The sequence below is a fragment of the Passer domesticus genome, chromosome 8 (genome assembly GCF_036417665.1).
Source record: "Passer domesticus isolate bPasDom1 chromosome 8, bPasDom1.hap1, whole genome shotgun sequence".
Classification (NCBI taxonomy): domain Eukaryota; kingdom Metazoa; phylum Chordata; class Aves; order Passeriformes; family Passeridae; genus Passer; species Passer domesticus.
This window is the reverse complement of record NC_087481.1, coordinates 52,321,019-52,337,443: the sequence shown is the minus strand read 5'-3', so window position 1 is coordinate 52,337,443 and position 16,425 is coordinate 52,321,019.

Below are 16,425 nucleotides of genomic sequence, written 5' to 3'. Positions count from 1 at the left end.
TCTCAGCTTTTCATCATGTCCAAACAACCTGTCTCGATGGCCCCAGGACCAGCCACCTTCCCTCTGAAAATGAAAAGCTAATTTAAGCCCTAATTTCCCCTGTGCTGGGACATTGCAAACACGTGCCCTCAACACCCTTCATTTCCTCTGGCTGTGGTGCTATCCATCCCAATTCCCATGCAAGCAATGAGTAAATGTCTCCCTTGGCAGGTGTGCAGATGGTCTCAGCTCCACAGACTCTGTGCCAGTTTACATTGGCCAAAGCTGCTCCCCCTGCCTGGCACGGCTGGGTTTCCCACTGGGAGAGGATGTGAGTGACACCACTTGAGCAGACAAAGCCGTGGTGCCACACCACGCAAGGCAGGAGAAGTTTTGGCCCCAGTTTCTCCCAGAGGGAGAAAATCGATCACTTAATTTTGGACAGTGGGATTTATAGTGTTTCTCACTAAGCTCTGCTGGTTTTTGGGAGGACTTTTATCATTATAGGCTATTTTCATGGCTCCAAACTTTCACTCAAGCATCCGTTAGAGAAGAGTATCTCACAGGGCTGTTAACAAGAACCGCCTGATTTGCCTGAGCTTTGCTGAGAGTTTATCAGGTGGTTCTAGAGCCCTTTGAGCTTTCCCAGCCTCAGCCACCTGTCCTAATTCCTAAAATGAAGAATTCAGCTGATACTTGGGTACACATAATTGATAAATTTTGCAAACCATGCATTTCAGATTTTTTAAAGCACTTAAGCTCTAAATCACAACTGTATCCATTTTAGTTGTTTATACCTCAGCATTAAAAAAAAAAAAAAAAAAAAGATTGCAGCTGAGTCTAAGCCACTGTGTGCAGCTAATCAGTGTGACCACTCAGTGCCACTATGGGTTTCCTTTCCAATCCCCTCACCTTAATTACTGTCTCACATACCCACTTGTTGCATCCTGCCTTAAATTACTTGTAAATTCTTTGGCACTGGGAATGTTTCCAGTTAGGCTTTAGCATACCCCTAAGCACAGCAGTCTGAGTAGGACCTGAGGGACTTCTGTAATAAGAATAATTAGTACTGAAATTGGGATGCTTTGGCCTGAAGGGGAAAAGCCACAACAGGGAAATTGATTGAGGTGTCTAAAATGAAGTTGGTTTAAAAAATGAAAACTAAAAGCCCTGAGTGGCATCTCTGAGTGATGACATAACACAGTGACAGGTCTTTTTGATGCACTAAGTAAGCACGGTACCTGAGGAAGACAGTTTTGACATGTGCTGTAAGTACTTTGGGGCAAGACAACCCTTCTTTCCTTCAATAGCAGACAGCTGCCTTTTTTATCTTGAATTTTCCTCAGATTCTTTGGTAGCATACAAGCTTTGGTAGGGCTTTTCATGGCCAAGTCCCAGAAAAAATCTGGACTCATTGAGAAAATCCCAGTCTGTGTGCCCAGTATTTTTCCTCTCTCCAGTTTGAAAGGACAGTAGACCTTGCACAGCACCCCAGGTTGTGTGATAAACACCATTTTATCAACTTTTGAGACTATTGAGGTTGATTTTCTGTAGGAATTAATGGTAAATTTTAACTGACTTGTGTCAGATTTTGGTACCCACGGGATACAAAGGACAGGCTCCAATTTTACAGACCTCGGACATTTTGTTTAGTGCTTTTCTCATAACCCATTGAAGACTGATCCAAACTCATACATTTTTTATAAACTGGGTACTCTATGAAGTGGATGTCTAGTTTGGTTAATCATCTAGATCTCCCTGCAGGGCATTTTTCATTCTGCAGCATTGTCTTTAGCATGCCAACGATCTCCGTACAAATGGATCAATTATTTATTAAAGGAGTACTTAACTGGAGTACAACAGATCCAGAGACCCAAATTCCTTGCTCATGGACTTAAACCAAGTTGTACATACTTCAGTGAGGTCCTGCCTCCTTACACTACTGCTGTGTTTGACTGTCAGCCCTGAACTGTTATTAATAAATTATCTTAATGATTGTTTTTAGCTAAGACAATAATTTGAAAATTTCCTGAATACATGCACACGCAAAATTGCCATGAGGTTTTACATTTTGATCTTTTATTTCTCATATCCTGTTGAATGCCCTACATAAATAATTCATCTTTTAGCCTTGCTTTGTCCCTTTCTCTTAGTAATGACTTGCTGATGCCAAAGAATAAGATGTGATTCAGCACGAAGAGGATGAAGAGGACCCACTGGGGCTGGCTTTAGTCTACTCCCTGGCATTGCAAGCTGCTGGGTTTGTGCAAATAAACATATAGCTTTGGGGCTAAACCAGCTAGACTAGGTATTTCCAAGGTAGTACCATATTAATGATCATAAAACACACTTCCTGACTCTGTCCCAAGAGACCTTTTCAGAGCTGTTTTATGAGAGACTAGGGAGATCTGTTAATGAGTGAAGTAATTATTACCTGTGGGCACAGATTTAGAACAACTTCATGCTTCAGACTCCAAAAGCGTAAATGTCTTTGTTACAACTATGTTGTGTGCAGTAAACAAAAGGGATGCTCACAGAATTACAGATATGGATGTTAGGATGCATAATGGGGTTTTTTTCACATTCAGAAAAAAAAAATCACTGAGATAAACAGAAGATTTGGTATCATAAGCTCTTGAAACAAAAAAAAAAAAAGTGGAGTAATTTTCCATATAATGAGCATGATGAAATCTACAACATGTTGTTTATTTACAAGCATGCACAAAATTAAACTACATTTCCTGTTTAACTTACAGTATTAAACAAAGTCGTAATATCAGATCCTGATACCACCGTGCTAATTCAGAATTTGCTCACTTTTGTTTTGTTTCCAATATTGAATTCTTAATGTAATGTTGTGTGTTATTGTGGTATATTCATAGAGTCACACGCATTTGTGAGATGACATATAATTATAGCATAATCTATTTCAATGTAGCTTTTTTACACAGAGCCAGCACCATACAAGACTCCAAAATGTCAGTGGCCATCTTGAGCAGTATCTTTTGAGGTTTTTTGGGATTCTTTAAAGAGTTTGATAGTGTTCCACCACTGGATAAAAAGTAGATAACAGGGAGGAGGAGCAGGGTTCTGGGTAGCATGGCTTGTACCATTCCTGTTTTCAGCTTTCCACAGTCTTTAGGAGGCAAATATAAGTCCAAGGAGGTCTTGAAGCTGCCACTATCCCAGGGGCCAGGTGATGCCTGAACACACAGAGAAGCCAGGAAGCACAGAGCTGCTACACACTCACACACTCGGAGGTGTTTCACACACTCAGAAGTGTTTCAGCCAGGATCTGGTACCCAAAACCCCATAAAGACTGGGGGAAAAAAAAGAGATTGACAGTGGTTCTTTCTCTTCTTTTTGCCTCCTCTCTGCATTTAAGGAGCTTTACTGAAATGATGTGCTTATGATGTCACATGATGTCACACTTCTGAAGCACTGGGAGAAGTTGCCCTGAGAAGTTGTGGATCCTCCATCCCTGTTCAAGGCCAGGCTGGATGGAGCTCTGAGCAGCCTGCTGTAGTGAAAGGTGTCCCTGTCCACTGCAGAGGATTGGGATTAAATAATCTTTAAGGTCCCTTCCAACCCATTCCGTCATTCTGTGACTCTGGGAAGCACACACATGTACAGGCATGCATTTTTTTTTTCCAGAAAAGGAGAAGATTCAGAGAGTGAATTCTTTCAAATATATAACAAATGTTATGTTTTCTCCTCTGCCTCCACTTCTCCAAATCCCCCAACAACCATCAGATGATGAAAGGAGGGGAAGGAAGCACCTGGCTTCATGTAGCCCACTGTGATCTTGCTGAGGAGTTTTCAGAGGTCTCTGCAGTGCTCCCAAGAGGAGAATCTCAGCTATCAGCCTCTCTAGCAAGTGGAGGCCCCTCCATGAGGTACATGCACACGTGAGAAAACCAAGTGGGAAAATGGGAAATGGGTGTTTTCACAGCAGAAAAACTTTTCTTTCTTTCTTTCTTTCTTTCTTTCTTTCTTTCTTTCTTTCTTTCTTTCTTTCTTTCTTTCTTTCTTTCTGCAAGTCATTTTCTCTATTTCCATTTGGCTTAACTTCAACAGCTGAACAGCTGGTGGGTCTACAGCGATCCCTCCTCAAGGGCCAGGTTTATCTTCTGGTAGCTTGAATAATTATAATTTAAAAGCATCTGTTGTGGGTCTCCTCACCTTTAACACACATGGCCATTACATTCCTACTGGGGTGTCCAGTGGGCAGAACACAAGGAGATGAGTGAGGAAGGAAAAGCTCTTATTTCAGACTGAATGTTTTTAGAACTTAGTGGTGATTATATGAAAAGATTTTAAAAATAACTGTGTCATGGCTTAAGGTTCATTATAAATACATGTGAAGGTCTGAATTGCTCTGGGTACCTGCTTGCAAGCACTCAGTGTTTGCAGTTGTCAAGACAGGTAGGAGCTCATTTAAAGTGTAGCTTAATGCAATCAAAAAGGAGAAATTATTTCTATTTGCAAAGGGAAGATGGCTAAAATAACACCTGGAAAACTGATATAGTGGATACCAGAATCTCACCCAAAGCAGCAAGAAAGGCAGTTACCAGATCAACATCATACAGGAAACACGTGGCCTAAATCTTGATTTTTGTTAGAGCTCAACTCCACTGTGAGATTCTACCCCAAGAGCTGCATTTTGCTGCTTTGTGGATTTCTGACAAGTTAATTTAAGGTAAGTTTGGGGCTGGTTATGGCCAGGTGTGCGATAAACATAAAAGATTTTTTCAGTGTTCTTGAATTCAAAATACTGGCTCAACTAATGCATCCTTGGTGTAAAGCCACTGAAATCAGATATTGTCCAATAAATCAATTTTATTTTACATTCTACAGTGGTGCAATTGATATTCACCTGGCCTAAACTGGATCTCATCTTACTAGTTATTTCACTTTCTAGAAGATTTTTCTCCTTAAACAGTATTTCTTATTTTTGCTGTGTAGTTTGCATTTTATAGAGGGGAAAAAAAATCAAACATGCACAGATCTACCCCAGAAACAGCTGGGTCCTGTATATCTGTTTACTGAAAATGTGAATTTATGCAAGCCTTGATAAAACTGCTCACGTGGTTGTGTTTTGGAGTCCTCAGAAATGCAGAACCCAGTGAGTACCTGTACAAGGCTTCAATACTTTTAAAGGAGAACCTGTACTATGAAAAAACTCTTAAAGCATTTTCATTATTGAAGTCATAGTTTATCACTTATGTGCTTTTGTAAACTCTATTACACATTTAGCTGCAGCTTGAGTACCTAAATAGGATAAAAATATATAACTTTGCTTCTTCCATCTTTTTATATATTTCTTGTTTGGGATTTATATCACAACGACTTGTCTCAAATAGGAACTAAACTTCTTTTCTTTTTTTTTTCCCACTGAAAGGTATGAATTCCTGAATGGCAATTTAGCGTGGACACAGGGAAACACTGCATGACTTTTCACATGATTTACATTAAGCTTTCATTAAAAATGAGAGTGGCTTAGATCCTATTGCATAAGAGCAGCAGAAAGTAGATGATGGTCTCCAGAAGCTGAATGGAGAAATGGAAAATTGCGTTATTATTTCATTTTTTACTCTCTCCTTTTCATATGTTAGGAATTGTAAGGTAGCTCTCCAGATAACAGGAAAAAGCTGAGGATCAGTATCAGTTTGGAGAGGTGGACTCATAGGGATTGAGCTGGTCAAGGACCCTCTCTTTTCACATGGAATAAAATCCAGGATTTTAGTGGGAGAAGGGTTAAATTTTAGAGCTTATCCATGTGAACCAATTTGTCCTTTGGCCTGCATGCAATCAGGGGCTGAGATATGTTCTTGCCTGTTGGACTCAGCACCAGCACCACCAGCTAAAATCTACAATAATGTCATACAGAAATCCAGATTAAACAGTGATATTGGTCCCTGCTTGCCTTAAAATCTATGAATACATGCCCAATAAACGAAGATCATCTACCATGTAATTTTCAGCGAGATTGGAGCCACGGCGAGGGTGGGACAAGAATAGCATCAAATAAAGGCAAATATTGCTGAAATCTGCATGCGATTATTTCTACCCAGAAAAAGGGGTCTGCAGGTCCAGGCTGGTGGTAGTGGGAAAGAACATCTGGCAGCTGGAAGGTAACCAGAAATAAGGAACATATGGGAAAAGGGCTGTGGAGAGGTGGGGATGGGGTGGTTTCCAATACCCTGTGTCAGAATGCCTAACCCCAGATTTAGTAGGGGCCACTGAGTGAGTTTGTGTGGTTGCCAGTGCTTTGTGTAGCACTCTTGTTGCTTTGTTTTGTTTCTAAGGAGAATTACAATCTGTTGCTATATTAAATGCGGGGTCTGTGTGTGTGTAGAGATGCGTGTGCTTCTCCTCTGCTTTCAGACACCGTTTTCAGCTTCAGAAGTAATTTTCAGATTCAGAGAGGGTGGGAGAGCCAAGGAAATGTGATTTGTTTGTCTACATTATCTGGGAACTACATGACTTGCTGTTTCCTAGGGAAAGCTCTATAATTTGATTGCAGATCTATATTTAAATGTGGGAGAGAGTCTAAAGGGGACCTGACACCTCCACTGTAAAAACTCTGATAATACAGACTCCAGGAGTTTAGAGTTCAAGGTATTTACATATTGATGTTTTCCAGCACTGGTGCAAGCAATCTAAGAGCACAGGATTTGCCTCCAAACAACTGTTTGGTTTGAGAGTTTCTCAACTCTCATTTAAGTGCGAATTCCTCGATATTTGAATTTACAAGGGCAGGTCCACTGGATTTCCATTTGCATATTTTTGGCAGCAGTCCACCTCATTAATGCAGGAGAGAACCAGACAATATTATAAGAAAAACACATATGACACTCAAGGGAATTAGAAATATATTGTTAATTTGACGGAGTGTTAATAGGCCCCCTAATGTCACCAGTTTTTCCTAACAGTTGTCTGCAATGTTTATTTCTTGTTGTACCAACAAAATCATGGTTCGTATTGTACATGTGAGCTCGGTGATGGTGGCTCTTTAAGAGAGATGTGTTCTCCAGTAGCTGTTCAGCATTTAGTACTTCTCTTCATTTTAATCAAAGAAAAGCCTCTAAGTCAAAGGAGGGAGGAAATCAAACTCTGACTCAAATCTCTCATGTAGAAGTAGATATTATTTTTGAATGATGCCTCCTGAGAAACTTTCCATTGACCTCTAAAGCAGAAGGGCTGCAATGGAGCTGTTATCAGGTTTAACTTTTGTGACCCACAGCTGAAATCATTGTAGACGAGTGGCTACGGGGAGATTAAATTCAGAATGTCCTGTAAGCTGAAAGAAATATAAATCTAAGCAGTGCTCTTTAAGAAGCATTAAAGAGTGTGTATAGAAACTTAAAATTCCTCTCTGTTAAGTTACTTGGTATTCCTTTTCCATTCCTTGTAGATTTATGAAGGACTACACCATTATTTTTGACCTTTTCCTACTAAGGGCTGGGAGGTTATAAGTTTTGCTCTGGTAATTACCTATCAGTCTAACAAAGTAACCTTAATTAGTGAGATTTTTTCATCCCATATATAGGAATGGGGCATGGTGTGAACACATGTTATTATGATTTAACACCTCGCTCAGATCTCATGTATATCCTTTGTCTTCTGCTGTCACCACTGTAATTAGGCAGCAGAGGTGCAATATATTCAGATTTTTGTCAATACCTGCCCAAAGCTCTAAATGCATGTGTGATAGAAATGAAGGCTAATATGCAAAGAAAAGCTGTAATGACCACTGTAGACAACCAAGCTCCATTTAGCTCAGTGTAGTGAGCCCACTCTGGTTTGCTCACAAAAGCCTTGCTCATGGGATCACTCTGGTTTCATCAAGATGGATTATTGCTTAGAGAGAGCAGATTTTTTTTCTCTTTCATTTTAGCACAAATCTGTTTTATCTTCCCTCAACCTGGCTTTTGATTAGAACAGGTTGAGAAGTGCTGCAGACAATACTTGTATCACATAATCTGTGGATTTCCAATTCGACTTGCACTGATTAACCAACTTCATTATGCACAAATCCCAAGCAGGCAATCCCACACATCCCTGTGCCACACTTCCACCCTCCCCCTGTAAATCCAGTTCACCAGGACCTGGGAAAACATTTTCTTGCTGAACATAAGGGCTTCTTCCCTCCCTCTTTCCTCCTTCCCTGTCCTTACACAATGAGATTACACACATCCAGTTATTTTGTGCAAATGTCACAGGAAACAAAATGAAATTAATCTATGCAACTAAGTATTGCTAGAAATACTCATTAAAGATTTGTTCACACGGTTTCCTAAAATGTTCCACTGCTTTCATATTTGCTTCCCATCTAGCAATGAGGTCTCAGCCTTCAGAGAATTTCTCTTCCTGATCCCAAGAGCAATATTTATTCACTCAGAGATTAGAACCCATGCTGTGTGGTATAAGTAACTGATCACACAACTCAGACACTGACTATCAAATAATTTCAGTGAAATCTCTCCACCAAAAGAGAAAAGCAGCACAAAAGCTCTTATGGATTAATTGGAATTTTTTTAATTTTTTTAGGTCTGCCAAGAGACAGTCAGAAAGCAGGAAAAAAAAGACAAATTTTGCCACATAAGTTATTGTAAACAACATTGTGTCACCTGTTTTCTTCATCAAGATTATACTGTGCAATAGAGAGCAGGAACAGTGCTCTCCTAGTGAGAGACCTGCTTTTACTATCATTTACACTTTTCCTTCAATGTTTTGTTTGGAACTATCAGCAACAGTTTACAACTGTTGCAGCAGTGAATAAATTATTTCTGAGGATCCCCACTACAACTTTCCTTGTGATAAAACAGCAGCTGTGCACAGTGAAATTTGTGAGTGACCAGTTTCTGAGTTTCATGCAGCTGAAACTAGGTGAGAAGGGCATTGTCCACATCCCATCAAATTCAGAACAAAAATAAGCAGCAGAGGGAATAAACAAAATTTTATATTAGTTAAAGACGTACTCTTCATCAAGATTCTGTAGTTTTCATTTTTTGTGATGTAATAGTTATAATGCTCAGCCATTGACAGGAAGGTGAAAACTCTTGATATTCTGAATTTCATTTATTTTCATTTAACGTAATTAAAATTGTCATGTCAGCAAAGTTTCAGGAATTACTAAATTTTTCTTTAGCTATGTCTTTAAGTTAAGTAACATAAAAATATTAAAAGCCATCTAGAAGTATTTGGTTTTTTGTCTAGAGGTATTTCCAGAAGTATTTGTCATCCTTTACCAGAGGCACAAGAGTCAATGTCCTATAAATATCTGCTTAACACATTTTTGTCTATGAAATACACTGTGAGAAGTCTCATCAGGTTAATGTGTCAATATATCAACGTTAAAGGATGCTCTTAAAAAATAAATGCATCATGATCTCTACCTGATGTTTAAAACTCAAGGCTAAGTAATATAACTCAGAAATCTAAGGCAATAAACCATCTCTGAAGGCAGAAATGCAGGATGATTTCTTCTTTTCTGCTGGTTCCTGTGCAAGTGGCAATGTATTTTATTTTCCCCAGTGGGCTTCCTCACCAGAAAGGAAGATACATGGCTGAAAGCTGCACAGCAGGACAGGCTTTTGCAACTTTATTCCTGTACAAATCATCTGGCTGTAACAGGACTTGAAAAATATATTCATTTTTATGTACATTTCTATGGTATCCACCATACTGTGCACAAACTAAAGCAGGCCTAGGCATGGCTCAATTCTTACTCTGCTTTCTACCAGTGCAACATTGACTTCAATGTGCTTATTTCAGATTTTCTCTAAAGGAATTGAAATTGGAGGCAGATTGCTCTTTGAGCAGCACACAGAGCTATGTAGTTCAGCAGAATTTACACAGTTTCTATTAGCACTTATTCAAAGTTGACCACAAGTGTCAAATGAAGCTCCCATTTACGGAAATCAAGGTACTTAATTAAAATCTTACCAATAAAAAAGGGATTTTCCATTGTGTAATTGGAAGTCCAGATACTTAATCCTGCTTAAAAATAACAAGAGCTCACACTTTTAAATCAAGAAGTGCCCTTTTTATTTTACTTTCAGTAGTGTGTGAACAGTAAGCTCCCTATGGTTTTAACCACTGAATTATTATAATTTAAATGTTTTTGAACTTCTGGTGAATGTTCATATTTGTTTTTGACTTTGAATTTGATTATGCCATTTATACTGTGATGTCCCCAGAGCTTTGTCAGGGTAGGGAAGCTTCCTTTAGAAATCAAGATTTCCTCAGGATTAATAAATGAATGTAGGTTGTATCTTTTTAAACTAGTGCTGGGAAATATCTAATTTGCCAAGTCACTTGAATCAGCAGTTCAGGATCAAACCCAGAGGGTTGGGCACTGCTTTTCTACCTGGCCATCCAAGGCAAACAAGGAGGTAGAGGATGCCTAATGGTGATTGTCTGTGTAACAGCAGCTGCAGAGCATCCTGGAGAGCATCCCTATCATGGAGATACAGACTTCAGACTCTTTTTTTATGGTGGGAATCTACATCTCATGCTCTAATTTAACAGATGGAGAGACTGGACTGTGCAGGATGGGGTAAGATGTATCTCAGGTGATGCAGCAGGACAGTGGCAGGACTTTGTGAAGACCCCAGGGCTGCATCCAGGAGGTCAGGCTACCTAAAAATTAATTTGTCATGACCTCAGACCCCACAGCTCTCTTTCAGGGAGCAGCCAAGACACTGCAAAGTCCATCATTTCTGTGGAAGACACATCTTTTGACCAGTGACAGCTCCAAGTATAGAAAGACCAGCCCAACACTGTTATAACAATTACACCATTCATTTCCAAACTGACAGCCATGAGGGTGCTCACGGAGTTTCCTGAGGTGCTACAGCAATTTATGAAATGATCAGGAAAGTATTTATTTAGACATTGTTTAAACAGGACCCTCTGGGAATTATTTTTAATATAGGCAGAAACTAATAGAGAACTTCTCCAATTTGGCAGGGCACTGTGCAGGGACTGGTGTGTGCTTACATGTTCAAATTAAATTGCCTTTCTGCTTGTTCTGCATACCAGGCCAGCCATGAATCATTGTCTCTGAGTAATTTTATCTACAGATCATTGTGCAGTGCTGGGTTACTGTGGTCAGAGTACTTTTTAATCACTGCTGAAGTGCAGGTGAAACAACAGGAGGCATCTCAGGAGCCTTGTAGCATTCACCTTCTCTCATTTGAAGGCAAAAAAACTTTGTGAGGTTCCTCTTTGTGGAGAATTTCCTCCTCTCCAGAAACCACCATAGGTTTTGGCAGAGTCACATGCCATTTGGCAGGATTCATGAGGGTTCGAGGACTGCCAGGCCTTCTTTTGCCAGGGAATAAAACTGATCCAAGCTTTAAGGGAGTCTGTTGAGAGCGTTCCCATGGATTCTGAGAGCTTTAGAGCAAGCCTAGGTCAGAGATGATGCACCACAAAGCATTTCTAAGCAGTAAGCACAGCCTTGTACCCACTACAGCCAGTGAAGCCAGTTTGGTTACACTGGGTGAGATCCACTGAGGGGTCCTGGCCTTTCTCTCGCTCTGGAGATTTTTAGGATCATTGAGACATTTCACCTGATATGGAAATAGGAGCACAGAGCTGAGTGCAATTGCAGGGACCTCAGTAACTCATGTAAGCTCTTTTAGACCCATTTATTCTCCTGCTGGTACACAGGCCCAGTCAAAATGGGCACTGGGCTGTCCCTGGCCTGGTGGCTTCTGTTCCCAGTGGGAGTGGGAATGAGGCACTGCCCACCATCCTCCAAAGCCTGGGTGACAGCACAGGTTAGCCAACAGTAGGGTGTGACTCTGAGAGACACATCTTCACAGGGGTGATACCAGGGCTTTGGAGGTGTCCAGTGCTGTTTACCACAGAGATGTTTGCCCCATTTTTAATAATTCATATGACTGCACACATTGGATAATACATCTCAAAACTCTATTCATCCTCTATACCTCCTTTGCAGAGTTCCACATGCTGCAATAATGGAGAGGCTGCACTAAAACAGAAACTGTGAGAGCCCTTGTCCACTGTCCAGAATAAAGTAGCTGAATACAGTGCCTGTTTTCAGTCTCCTTGCAAAAGGATGGCCATCATCCTTGGAGATAATTAAACTGTAAGGTTTCAGGTCTTGTAAAGATGTTTAACTCTCCTGAAATTAAGCAGCAACTAAACCCTGAGGCTGAATTAAAATCCCTTTTTCTTCCTATCCACAAGCCAAGCTGTGTGCAGCATTCTCAGGGTAGGATCCCAGACTCCAAGTGGAGTCTGTTTACAGCAGACACAACACAAACCACAACCAGCATTTAGCTGATAGGATCAAAACTATGAATATAAGAATAGCTGCTCTTATTCTAATTATTATCCACTTTCTCTAGTTCTCCCCAGAGATTTGAGGCTTGTTTGTTGCAGCAGACATATCTATTATTAATCTTTAGGTAGTCAGTAGAATCATTTGCAGCATTCATTAAAAAGTATCACCTTATGGATTACTAAAAAGCATCTATGCTTTTGCTAATGAGCCCCAGTAGTGCAATACTTTACATATTTTATGGCCAGACAATTATGTGATGTCTTGTTTTTTATAGTCAATCTGAAAATAAATTGTTTCAGACATAGAGATAGTAGCCAACATGAGAGAAGTTAGCACTGGGAAATATTGCCTCCTGAGCTGCTGAGTTATAACTGTGAAGAGGTGACACATTTCCAAAGCATTCTTTTATTATTTCTAAAATCCTGCAGCCCACAAAAAATGTCTGTTATTCACACTTAGGATAAAGCATGATAAATGCAAACAAAAAGAAGACAGGAATTTTCAAAAATAAACTGTTCCTTTATTGAATGGTTTTTTACTTTATTTTTAAACAGGTTTCATCTGAAAATAATAGAGATATTTAACACTTAATGTGATAACAAAATCTGTATTTCATCCATAAGTAGATGGTGAAATCATTCATCTCTCAATAAAAGGCAGCATCAGTATCAAGTATTTGCTCATATTAAGTGGTTGTCTCCACAAAGAGTCACCAATTTACATAAAAATTCACCCATTTGACCTCACAATTATGCAAGAAAAAGTGTTTACTTCTGTTCCAAGATGTCTTTGAGAAACAACATGCTGTTCTTTTATTTTCCCAGTTACTCCACGTTTCTCATTTCTCCCTTTTGTCTTTGTCCTTTAAAAATATTAGTGAAGCAAATCCATCACAAGAGGTGGCAGCTCAGGAGCCTGGCTGTGGCCTGCCCATGCACAGCCCTGGAGGGACCACCTTGAGGCACGAGGCAATAATTCACCCTCAATGCCCATTAAATCTTCAGCCTCTCCTTGGAGACTGCAACAAGGGTGCCAATTAATGTCAGTTGTCACAGTGGTTTATGTGGCTGGGACACCTGCCCACGAGGGGCTGAGCAGAGATCCCCAGCAGCCCTTGTCTGTGGCGCTCCAGAATAGAAAAGATTTCACAGGTGAGGAAGCAGCACTGACTCATCACAAATTTCATTCATTGCTGGCACAGGAACTGCAATTCATCCAGAGGGGAGGACTCTGCAGCACAGCTCAGCTCTCCTGAGATCTTCTCCTCTTTCCATGATGTCTCTCTTGCAGCAGGGGTGACATGCTCTATTTTCTTCTTTGCAAACTGACAAGAATCAATACTTCATTGAAAGCTGCTGCTTACCCAGCTTTGCAGCCCAGCAGGTACAGACCAAGCTGGTGTTGTGACAGATGCAAGTTATTCAAGTGATGTTTGTTCTATACCTCCATAAAAGTGGGCTAGAAATAGTCTAGGAGTTATCAGTTATTGCAATTTATTGTGCTTCAAATGTTTCTTAGCTTATTAAAAAAAAAGCAGAGCATTAATCAGAAAAAACCTCCTGTCAGCTTCTCCTCTGTTCTCCATGCTGTATCACCAACCACAGCCTGTGGACACTGGGAATAACTGCCCACAGCTTGGGTTTCCAAAATTCATCTTTTGGCAATGGGCAGTTAATTTTGAGAGTGAATATGGCAAATTATAATAACTGGTTTGTGACTGAAGGTGCTTGGGCTTTCCCCAGCCAGGCTTGTGCACCCTGTCCTGCCTGCAGACCACACTTAGGTTTCCTTCATGCCTCATATGTTTATATATTTCCCCTTTCTTTTTCCCCAGATGTAAACACTCACCTGATTTTCTCTGAAATAATATTTGGCCTCATTCCCTGGTTTTCAGTGGAGCCTCTGTTAAAATTAATTGGTCCCCTGGGACTAACATTTGCCCATATCACCAATAACCTGTTGTACACAGAAGCAGATTCTGCCCACCCAGGGGAATAATTAGGGAGAGAATTCACTGTGGAAAACTTTGTGGACAGTTTTTATTCTCTTCCTCACTGTCATGGGCTTTACCAAGAAATTTGCTTATGGTCCTGACATGCTAACAAACTGATTTTTGTTGCCAGCCAGTTCAGTGCACTCATGTTGTGCCACAGGATGAGATGGACAATTTCCTTTCTTTCTTCTGACATGTCCAGCTATTATTCAGTTATATTCTGTTTTTAAACTGGCCCAATCACCTCAAAATCTGAATCACCCATCTGCCAGAAAGCTATGAAAACTGCAGAGTGCAATTAATTGTACTGTATAATTAGTGTATTTTCCTGGATTTCTGAGTCATGTCTTTCCAACATTCTGCAGTGAGAATTATAGAGGTGTTTCAGGCTTAGGTGTTCATGGGAATGAGATTCCTTTTGTGAGAAGCTCCTGAAAACATTAAAGGCTGTTCAGAACTAAATTCAATTATATTGAGATATTATGCTGCATTTGAGAACTAATGCTGGATTGCACACATATAGACACATAATTGTACACACTGGAATAAGAAAGAATAGAAAGAAACTTCTGAACATTAAAATTTTATTGTAAGTAGGGGAGGGTAATGTCTTTATCTTCTTGCAAATTTAGATGCCATCGAACCCCTAAAAAAAACATGGAATAGATATTAAATATCTGATCTTTTAATTACATCTCACATTCCTCCAGATCTTTCCCATGCAATGTGCAAAATTAAGTCCTGATCCCATCCACTGTGCAGGTGCATCCCTTCTTTGACAAACAACAGAATTTTCCTGGCATCAGAGAACTGCAGGCAACATGGAGAAGCTTTCATCTGAGCTCCCATTTTTTATCCTTTTGATGGCTGACCCACAGAAAATGGAAATGGACACCCACTTTTACTGGATGGGGGTCTGCTGGCAGCCTGGAGGGTGCCAGGGAGAGGGGGAGGCAGGGCTGGGTGTTTGTGTTTGCTCTGCACAGCCTGTGGGCTGGGCTGAGTGCTGAACTGAGCGTTCACTGATGCAGAACCAGAGTTTTTCTCATTTAGCCAATTGCCCTGGACCCTGGCTGGGGGGGTGTAATTTGCATAATCACTACCCAGGTACAGGCAGTGTGTGCATGCCCTGCTCTGGCAATCAGCCCCTGCTCACCCAATCAGGGATTTGCATAATCCCCTTGCAGCTCCTTCCCAGCAGCTTCACTCTGGATATGCAAAGCCCTCCATTCTCCTTGGCTGCTGCAATCCCTCTGTGCTGAACAGCTTCTCTGCTTCTTCATTTTTCATGTGTTTTCCAGCAATAAAGACATTTATTTTGCCCCGATGTCCATTTTCATGAAAATAAGAGAGAGAACACACTGAAATCTTAGCACAGATTGGTCTTTTCAGTAACTTCTCCTTCAATTTCTTTTTGATCTTATCTCTAAATTTCTAGGGTGAGGCTGAGGGAGGGGGTTCTGCCCCTCTAGCCCACTTCAGCAAGACTCCACCTCAGTTCTGGGGTCCTCAGCACAGGAAGGACATGGAGCTGTTGGAGCAGGTCAAGAGGAGAGCCACAGAGATGGTCAGAGGAATAGTACACACCTCTGCTGTGAGGAAAGGCTGAGAGAGTTGGGGTTGTTCATCTGTGGAAGGGAAAGCCACACAGAGGCCTTAGAGCACTTTCCAGTAGCTACAGTGGACAGGCTTTTCAGCAGGGGTTATTGCAAAAGGAAAAGGGGTAATGGCTTTAAAATAAGAGAGGGCCAATTCAAATTAGATATAAGGAAGAAGTATTTTACAATGAGGGTGGCAAAACAGTGGAGCAGCTTGTCCAGAAGGGTGGCAGATGTCTCATGCCCAGGAACACTCAGCCAGGTTTGATGGGGCTCTGAGCAACCTGGTCGAGTTGAAGATGTCCCATTTCTTTGCAGGGAGGTTGGCATGGGTGACCTTTGGAGATCCCTTCCCACCCATGCCATTCTAATATTCTGTGCTTCTGTGATCTTCCCTGTCCCATCATCCTGCACAGGGCAAGGCTCCCAGGCCATCTGTCCTGGTCATGTTGCCACCAGAGGAGCCATGTCCCAGTTTCTGCTTGACCTTTGCAGGATGACAGGTACACCCAGGCCAGGTCCTTTGGGCATGA